The sequence below is a fragment of the Alligator sinensis genome, unplaced genomic scaffold (assembly GCF_000455745.1).
Source record: "Alligator sinensis unplaced genomic scaffold, ASM45574v1 scaffold377_1, whole genome shotgun sequence".
NCBI lineage: Eukaryota > Metazoa > Chordata > Crocodylia > Alligatoridae > Alligator > Alligator sinensis.
Genome location: NW_005842047.1, coordinates 830,758 through 841,113, shown reverse-complemented (window position 1 = coordinate 841,113; position 10,356 = coordinate 830,758).

Here is a 10,356-nt window from a genome sequence, read left to right as displayed (position 1 = left end):
CTTTGTCATGCATAAGCCTGAATAAAATAGAGCTTTTCTTTCAGCAGCAGCCTTTTCCATTTCTCTGTTTTGTTTTTCTCTTTTAGTGATGAAGAATGCACCAAGGGACAGATGAGTTAAGCTTAAATACCATATGTGTGTGTGTGAATACTTCAGTATGTTCAAGAAAACAAGGCTTTCTTAACTACTTTACTGGTCTGATAAAGGCTCTTTTTTGGTGGTTTTCCTAAAAGTACACTGTAAATGCTCTCTTTCATAAGTTCTAAAGTCTCTGAGCAAGACACTGGAATTCCCATCTGTACAATACATGCTTTCATCTGTGTGTTCATCAACATATGCTGAATGAGTTTCTGAAAGTTTGTTTTAAGGCTCTGGCCATGGGACATCATGTGACCACTGAATCATTTTCTTCCAGCTGCGGGTACATTTTATCTTGCCAGACATTTTCATAGTTTTTGCAAAGCAGTTCCTAAAGTCTGATTCAGCTACACATGATGTGTCTGTCTGCTTGTCTGAGTGCAGGGAAGGGTTTAGGGTTTCATTTTCCTCTTTACACTGTGATTTTTAATCCTCTAAAACGTTTCCTGAGTGCTAAACATATTCCTGTTGTGCTTATTTCTGGCAAAGGCATTTAAAAATGATTAGGCGAGGCCTGTTGATTAATAATAAAACATATTGTGGGGGTCTTCAAAGAGCACCTTAATGATTTCAAGTCAGTCAGGAGGAAAAAGATAGGTTTTTCAAGGTACATTTTTCAAGTTAATGAAAATAATATTTTAATAGCATAATGTTATGAGAGGTTTCTTGAAGTATGGAATGTACTTAGCTACACCATATTTAATAGGATTTATTGCATGCATTCACCCTTTTAATGAGATCAAATGCACACAGAGAGGTCTGTTAACCAAACAAAATAAATAAGCTGGCCAATGCAAACTTCAAGCAAATACATGAGAAGAAGTGGAAAACTAGAACTAAAGTATAGCTGTCTGTAAAATTACAGTGGATTTTTGTGAGTGCCAGATCAATGCAGGCATGTTACATTTAGATTACATATAGTTTCAATTCATTTACTTCAGCATTCATAACTTGTTTATGCAATAAATGCTCTTAATCAAATTCTTATCTTACCTAAACCACATTATGTTGGTGTATCATGATTTGGCTTACTTCAGTTCAAGATTGAGCACAGGTTCAAGGAGATGTTACTTATTATTAGCCATGAATGTGATGCATAGGTAAGGACTGACGTTCATGTATGTTGTGTCCACCTTAGGTCCATTTTCAAAGTAACAGGGATTTAAGTTTCAATTTGTTTTTGCTGTTTTGCTTGTCACCCCAAGGAATATTTATTACCAGCCTGGCATTTGACCTAGAATCTATAGAGGTGATAATTAATGTCAAATATAAACTGTACCTGTTCAGCAGAATCTGGACTTCATGGTTTCATAGTTTTTAGGGGCTGGAAGGGACCTTACAGATCATTGGGCCCAGCCACCCTCCACTTGGGCAGGAAAGTCTTCTGGGACCTCACCTATATATAAACCACAACAGAGCACCTGGGCAAACGAGAAGGATTTGAAGAATCTGGGGATATTTTAGGTGTCTGCTAAACCACTACAGCTTTTTGACTTCTAGAAATCAGAGTCAGAGAAGTCTACTAGAAAAGGCCTTTCTTGCCTATGCAAGACTATTCTATATGTTCTTATCCTCAATCCAGTCTAGTTGCAAAGTGTAACTTTTTCCACTTCCTTTGAGAGATGATTCAGTCAGCTAATAGATCTTGCTGTCAAGATGTTTCCCTGAAATTCCACACAAGGTTTCCCTTTCTTAATTTCATCCTATTAATCCTAGTTATACTCGTTTTTCCTTAATTTAAACCATTGTTTGTCAAAGGAAATATAACAAAAAAAATCAAAGCAAAAGGAAGCCTGTCTTATGCAAACAGATTCATGTTGGAAAGTAAAGCTAAGTTGTCCTGCTTCTAGGAAACACGCAATTAAAATTTTGGATTCAGAAAACTTCCCCTCATCTCCCATTTTGCCCTAAACAGATATCAGACTGTAAAGTCTCCAGGCCTATTCTACTACCTGTTACTCTAGAGGAATATATAAATCTGACAAAATAGATTCTGTTGACCATTCTTACTTACAACCCAATTCACTTAACACTTTCCATGGGCACTTGATCCCAAGCTTTCTGAGGACAGTGGAACCCTTTCTACCGATTTCAGTGAAATCTGGATCTGGCCAATGGTACATGGGCAGACATCTACCCTACACTAACAATACCAAAGTAAACAATTTGAGAGTGTCCCAGGGATATTTTCCAGTGTATCTATTATGCTTTACTTCTCCTGTGAAAGTGCCTACAAGTAGATTTCAAATGTGCATGGCCAGATAATTTTTCAAGCCTCCTTGGTGTTTGCTTTAAAAGTGCTTAACTTGTAACATCATGCCGAGCAGAACAGCAATTTCCTGGACAGAGAATTTATTTTCCAGATGGCTTCAGTAACAACAAGATTTAACCTGCTGTTTGTGATACTTAGGAAGACAGTGACATGATGAGCTCTTCCAAATATAAGTGGAACTATTTAAGTTGGGAATATATTATCCATCTATTCTCAATTTCTCTCTCTTGGTCTCCCTCTTGTCATCCTCTTCTGCACACAGTTAATTAGCTGGTCAGTTTTAATTCACTGGAAATTCCCTCAAAGTCCAGAGGAAAGTACTGGAACAGCATTACTCTTCTCTTGCCTAAAGTTCAGGGGTGTTAAATGCATTCCACTATACCATGTGCTGTTTCTTTCAATAAATAGTCTGAGGTCTTCTGTTGTGATAAATGACTTGGCATTCTCAAAAGATGGGTCAATTTTCTTCCAGGAAAAGTATTCTGATATATTGGCATTGAGATACCATCTCATAGCTTTGCTTAGTGATGTATACCAAAACCTTCTAAGCCAGGCATGAGGACTTATATCATACATAACATATGGGCTTCATCTTTTCCCCTTTTCTGAGCTTGCACTCTCTATATCCCTCTCCCCCTGCCCTGAGCTATGTGCAGACAAACTCTCATGTTCGTGCTAAAACTTTGCTGGGGCAGCTTAAAATAAACAAACTAGAGATAATGCTGCCTTTCTTTCCAGCCAGAAATGCTGGTTTCCTGCTTAAATGCATACCTTTGATGATGGTTCACTGGCAGACCTTGCCTTAGGTAAAAGAAACACAATTATACAATTTTCAACTAGACTGTTTTTCCCCTTAAAGAGAAATGAAAACCAAAACACAATCCTACCTCCCTAGGAGCATTCATTTGTGCAATTAACATAATTTTAAAGCTTTACTCTCATTTATAGTAAAAAGAAAAAGAAATGGTCCTTTGAGTTTGTTTACATGAAACAAGCAGACAGCAATCTAGTTAAGTACATATTTAGAAGGTATGTATTTGCAATGATTAGGGCCATAGAAGCATCCAGGGAGATAAAATGTGTTAATAACATATGAAGTACATGCTTTTTAAGTTTTCAACAAGCAGTGTTGTATAGAAAAAATATATTAGTATAATAATCAACAAGAAGTTATTGGGAAGGGCCAGTTAGTTCCACTATGAGGGGCCTAATTTGCTCATAGGGAGACTTTTCTGTCACAGGATATCTTCAGATTTCTTGATACTTTTTTTTGGAGTGTTATCTGTTCTACATTCATACTATACACATAAAAAATAAATCACCCTTTTATCCCCCTGTGCTTCCAGCTTCCAAAATGAAAAAATGTATTTCACTCACTGTTGTATGTGGTCTAGTTCTAGAAACCAGTCTCCCAGACTTTAAGTTAGTCATATGGAAGAGCTGGGATCATTTAGCATTAAATGCCCATGGCTTAGCAAATTGTAGTAAATACTTACTGTCATAACAGAATGGAAAGACTGGATGCCAAGCAGATTTTGATGAGCAAAGTTAAATGCAAAGCTACAGAACATATACAATATAATAACCTAACAACTTCATACTACTGGACCATGAAGAAGTTTCCTTTTACCCAACAGAAATATCACTTAATGCAAATGTCATCCCACTGATGAATTTTGGGATATCACATTGCAGATTCATTAGGAACAGTGTGACATCATTGGCTAGGTACAGATATTACAGTTCATGCACTTAATGCTTTACAACCATAACAGAACAGATGTTCATGGCACACAAGGCACTTTAAAAATGGCAGATCTCACTCTAAGTTAACCCTGGATGGCTTTGTGCTAACCTAAAGCACTTTCTGCATAATTACATTAGTTTGAACATCTGTGCCAGATCCTATCAAGGGTTAATTTAGAGCACAATCACCACCATCCCCAGTGGCATTATGCAGGGCTTCTCTAGGCTCAGGTAGAGCTCATTTCCTCTGCCCGAGCAGCCAGGGTGGCCCCACCCCTTCAGCTGTCACTGACAGCCTCCGATCCCAGCCCCTTGCACAGCTTGGCTGGGGAGGGTTCAGAAAAGTGGGGGTTCTGTCCCCAGAGCCACTCCAGCCCTGCAGTGTGCTGTAGCCCGGCTGGGTAGGTACTGCAGGAATAGCCACTGCCAGAGTGGGCCTGCTTCCAGGCAACACCCCCATCCCTACAGCTAGTGACGGTCAGCAGCAGCTGAAGGGGGAGAGGGTAGGAAGGGAGCCCCTCCCCACCGACTGCAAGGGCCCTCACAGCTTGCTGGCTTGGGACCTGCATGGGATCTGGCCTGGGCCCACATGGCAGGGGGCTCCATTCCCACCCTCTCTCCATCAGCTGATTCCCCTCCCCTTCCCCGGCCCTGCAGTTCCTGGCATGGAGAAAAGCCAGAGCAGCCCTGCTCCGCAGCTTTTGGCCAAGCAACCTACTCCAGCTTTCACCATGCCGGGAACCACAGGACTGGGGGGCAGGGAGGGGGAGGAAGCCTCTCTGATGTGAAGGCCACCCCACAGCTTGCTGGCTCAGGGCAGGGTTGGGCTGGGTTCATGTAGCATGAAGTCTCCCTTCCTCTCTGCCCCAGTTCCCGATGCAGCAAAATGCAGGGCTCAGCAGCTCTGCTGCAGCTGTTGGCTGCTGCTGTCAAGAAGCTGGGGTGCGGGAAAGTGAGCCCTTCTGCCATGAGGGCCCACCTACAGTTTGCTATCTGAGGTCTTTGGGGGACTGGGCTCCTTTACCCCAACACAAGCCTCTTGACAGTGGCAGACAGTAGCAGCAGGAGGGGCAGCCCGGCCTGGTGTTTCCCTGCACTGGGAACTAGGGCCAGAGGGATGGAGCCCCCACATTATGAGGACCTGGCCCAGCCCCCCACTCCCCCCCAAAAAGACTCTAGCTAGCAAACAGTGCGGGGGGGGAGGGCGGGCTCCTTTCCATCAGCTGCAGCCAGCAGCGGCAGTGCAACTTCCCTGTGCTGCTTCTCACGGTGTTGGGAATTGTGGTAGTGGGGGTGGAAAAGGAGCCCCCCCCTGCTGGGGGAGATGGGGCTCAGTGCCTGCCTGCACAAGAAGAGATTGAGGGAGCCAAGATCTAAGTCCAGAGGATTCACCATGCCTCCTGGTTTCCTTATCTCCCCAGAGCCCTCCAGCACTCTCTGCTGCTGGGAGCCTTCTGTCACCAGCTGCAACTCCTCCTTGGTGGTGGTATAGGTGTGCAGGGTGGTGACAACCCTATCCCTTAAGATGACAACCTTATTCCCTGATAACACAGTGGCCCCCTGTTACCCTGAAGCTTGGAGCACAAGGCAGGGCTTTCTTGGCCCCAAGATAGCCAGGGGTAGGGTTTGCTCCAATCTGGCTGGAGCAGTGGAGTGCAACCCAAGTGCCAGAGTGTCTCCCTGCAGGTTAGGAAAGGTGGGAATCATGCATGCTGGCATGTCAGAGGTCAGTGGGTAAACTTGTATTGATAGCAGAACTGTAAAAGCATTCATTAAACCAGTTTAACCCCTATCAAACTAAACTTAGCCCTTGTCAAACAAGGTTTAAATTTCCACCATGCGTGCCATTTTAAGTATTGTGAACACTTGCATAGCAAGTGTTTCTATCAGACTAAATGTGATTTTATCGATATAAATGTATTGCTTGCAGACACCACTTGGGTACCTTAAGTGAGACCATTTGCCCTGATATACTACCTGACAATGAATAGAAACACTTATTGATCAGTTGAACCATCTTCCAAAAATGGTAAGTGAAATAGCATTGAATGAAAAATATCACCATTATTACCTTTGACAGAATATGTACCTAATTTAGGTGATGAGGTTGATATCTCACGTCTTCACATTCTAGTGGGGGGATTTTGCACAACCCCCTCTTAATGTTTCTACTGAAGCCTGGCACAAATGTCAGCTCTTTTCCCTATCAGGGCTTTCTTCCAAACCTCTGTTCAGAGCATGTGATTTGGGGACGTTTCTCCAGTCTTCTAAGCTTCTTCAGGCATTATTACAGATTGCCGTTACACATAATAGGCTCAGTTTATCCCAAGTGTAACTCCACTGAGATGATAGAATTTGGCCCAATATCCTCAACTGCTTAGGCAATTTGTCTTGCAATCTTTGTGATAAATAATGCCACAAATCAGAGGAAAAATAGAATGGCTGCCAACATGACTACATTTATTATACGAAAAGATACAGACTTCGAGGAAATCACAGGGTTCTGTTTTTATTTTGGTTAAGTGGAATATTGCTTTCTGTCAGATGATTTCTTTCTTTGACATGATGGAACAGTCTTTTGGCATTAATGACTATAGATGTTATCCTACAATGTGTGTGTAGGTAGGGCCACTTTTGGAAGAAGAATAACATGACAAGAAAGACTTCATGCTAAATCCAACGGGAAAGTGCTCAGAACTAACTACAGATCACATCTTTATGAGGCAAAGCTAAACACATGAAGCCTTTTATATCTTTGCCATCACACTAAGCTTTAAAAAAACCTGATGAGTGTGCTACAAAAACAAATTAGTATGGGGAATAAGAAGGTCTTTTCCTAACTATGGGCCTGATTCTCCACTGTTGTGTAAAGTAATTGTAAAATGCTACCAAATCCGAATGGTAGGCTTTAACACACATTTTGGGTATGTGACAATGGCATACAAGACTGAAAAAATATTTTATCTAATGAGTAAACATGGTTGGGCTCATTCTCATTTACACTAAGAACCATATGTGCAAGGCTTCAGTATAGTAAAGGAATCTTATCAAATTGTAAATTATAGTGTAATGTTTTCATAGTTCTCTTTCATATCTTTTACAGCTGAGTCATTCCAGTGGCTTTCCCCACTGACAGATTTACTGTGGTATAGCAGTAATTTGGTACAGTTACATGGCACTAGCACTTAGCATATAGTGTGCAGCAAACTCTGCAATTTAGCTGCAGTAATCAATGTTCATTTATCCAATTGGATGATGCTGCCACTCAGCCACTTGGCTTCTGAATGCCTCCCAAGCACTGTTTCTTCTGGGTAGTCGTAACTTTGCCCTATGCTTACGAAGACTAGTGCAGCATTCACTTTGAAGAATTGGGCTGGAATTAATATATATTCTTTTTTTTTTTCTGTATAGGTGAGAAAGTATTTCATTCTTTTTGAATGAACAGGTGATGAATAATGGAGAACGAATAGTGAACATAAGATAACAGAGAAAAAAACTAATGATCTTTATATGCAAGTATAGGTATTTATAGCAGGTTAAATTCATGCAGCTAGAAGACGCCAAAATGAAGCATGTATACTACAAGTCCACAGCTTTTACTGACCCTCCATGCGGGAATGAATGACTCCACAAACAACTGCCATTCTCCCAAAATGTGTTACTAACAAGGGCAAAGAACATGAGAGAACAGAAAACCCTGTTTGAATTTAGATGAATGCCCTCAGACATATTTGTAGCAATTAGTGTGTTCTTTTTTCCAGATATATGAAGGAAAGCCTTTAAAAGCAAAGCGCAGTTCCTTGAAAGATGAGTTTGCCTTTATCCAAGAGTGCTGTGTGCCACCTTAGTCCAGCTGCCACGAAATGAAAATTTGAATTTGGAAGAACTGAAAAATGGTGGCTATGAATTGGAACTTACCTTTGTAGCTGACAATCAGTAAAAACACATGCTTCTGTCCTAGAAGTATCATATATATATATGTATTACATACATAATAATCTAATATAGTATACAAATGATATACTGCATAAAGCAGATGTGTGCGTCGTATACCTTATATATACACATGTTCACACATGCACATATATATGTGTATACATGCATATGTGTGTATATATACATATAACTTGATGGAGGCCTATAATCAACCGATGTTTTATACTTAATTTTTAGTTGGAAAAGGTTTGTCCAGCTGATCAAGACAAATAAGTGGCTCATAAAATTCCCCACTGAACTTAATAACATATATTATCCTGTTACTATATCATAGTTTTAAAATACATTCTGAATACTCAAGGAAACCCAAAATTAGCCCTTTGAACTGCCTTGGAATCATTTTGATATGCTTATTTTGAGTTTGGTTAGAAATTCCAATCTTTTTTTCAGTATTTTTTTTCCTTACTGCCCTTTATTACTACTTTTGTCTGTCCCTCCATCAATTTTGAATTACTCGGTTCCTGAGACTGTCAGTACTATTGAGCACCTGATTGGTGGGCTGTTACTGCTCAACACAAAAACGCAGGATTCTCTCTCTCCTTGATGTCAATGTATGTGACATGATATGCTTTACTGAGCAGTAGATTAGTCTACTGCGCAGTAACACATCGCTGTCTACACGTGTTCACATTTATTGTGCAGTTAATCAGTATACTGAGCAGTTAACTATTACCTATAAATAGAGGTAGTAAACTTATGTGCAGTAAAACACATGTAGCCGGTGGATGGGAGCAAATTTGCTTCCAGTCAACCTAACCAACATGGGGCCACAGGGGACAGGGAGCTCTCTGTCCCTGGTCCTGGCACTACTCAGCTCCCCTGCTCCCCCCTGGAGCTGGGAGCTGATCAGGCCCAGGATTGGGAAGCTCTCTGCCTGCTGCTCCTGCTCCTTGCATGGAGCTGGTTGCTCTGGGGAGCGAGCAGGGATTGGGAATCCAGCCCTTACTTGTCCCCTAGAGCAGCCAGCTCTACACAGCAAGCTGGCTGCTCTAGGGGGCAAGCAAAGGCTGGATTCCTAGCCCTCACTTGTTCCCCAAAGAAGCCAGCTGGATTTGCTGCTGCATGGAGCTGACTGCTTTAGGGGACAAGCAGCCCGTTCCATAGGGCACAGAGCTGGCTGCTCCAGAGGACAGCAAGGGCTGGATCCCCCCTCCATAACAGCCAGCTCTGTACCAAGCAGAACAGTTGCCAACAAGCTCTCTGCCTCCATGCCCAGCAGGAGGCTCACCCACAGCTGCCCCGTACCCAGAAGAGATCCCAGCAAACCCCTGCCTGGCTTGCTAGCAGCTATGCGTCTAGATGTTGCCTTGGCATGACTTTACGAGCGCTCGTGGTGCTCGGGCCAGGTGCCAGATGATTGGAAGATAGCCAATGTGGTCCCCATCTCTAAAAAAGGGAGGAGGGAGGACCCAGGCAACTATAGGCCTGTCAGTCTTACCTCAATCCTGGGGAAACTCTTTGAGAAAATCATCAAGGAGCACATCTGGGATGGACTGGCATCGGGGATGATGCTCAAGGGCAACCAGCATGGGTTCATTAGGGGCAGGTCATGTCAGACCAACCTGATTGCCTTTTACGATCAGATCACAAAAGCATTGGATGCAGGTGTCATCGTGGATGTAGTCTTTCTAGACTTCAGCAAGGACTGAAGACCAAGCCCTACGAGGAGAGACTAGAGAAACTGGACCTTTTCAGCCTCCGCAAGAGAAGGTTGAGAGGCAACCTTGTGGCTGCCTATAAGTTCATCACGGGGGCACACAAGGGAATAGGTGAGTATTTATTCATCAAGGTGCCCCCGGGGGTTACAAGAAATAATGGCCACAAGCTAGCAGAGAGCAGATTTAGATTGGACATTAGGAAGAACTTCTTCACAGTTCGAGTGGCCAAGGTCTGGAATGGGCTCCCAAGGGAGGTGGTGCTCTCCCCTACCCTGGGGGTCTTCAAGAGGAGGTTAGATGAGTATCTAGCTAGGGTCATCTGAACCTATGCAGGGGGTCAGACTCGATGATCTATTGAGGTCCCTTCCGACCCTAGCATCTATGAATCTATGACTTTGACCCTGTCAACCACCCCATCCTCATTAAAAAACTGGGCAACTGTAGCATTGATGCCTACACAGTCAGATGGATTGCAAATTGGCTGAAGGGTCATACTCAGAGGGTGGTGGTGGATGGGTCATATTCAACCTGGGGGGAAGTGGGCAG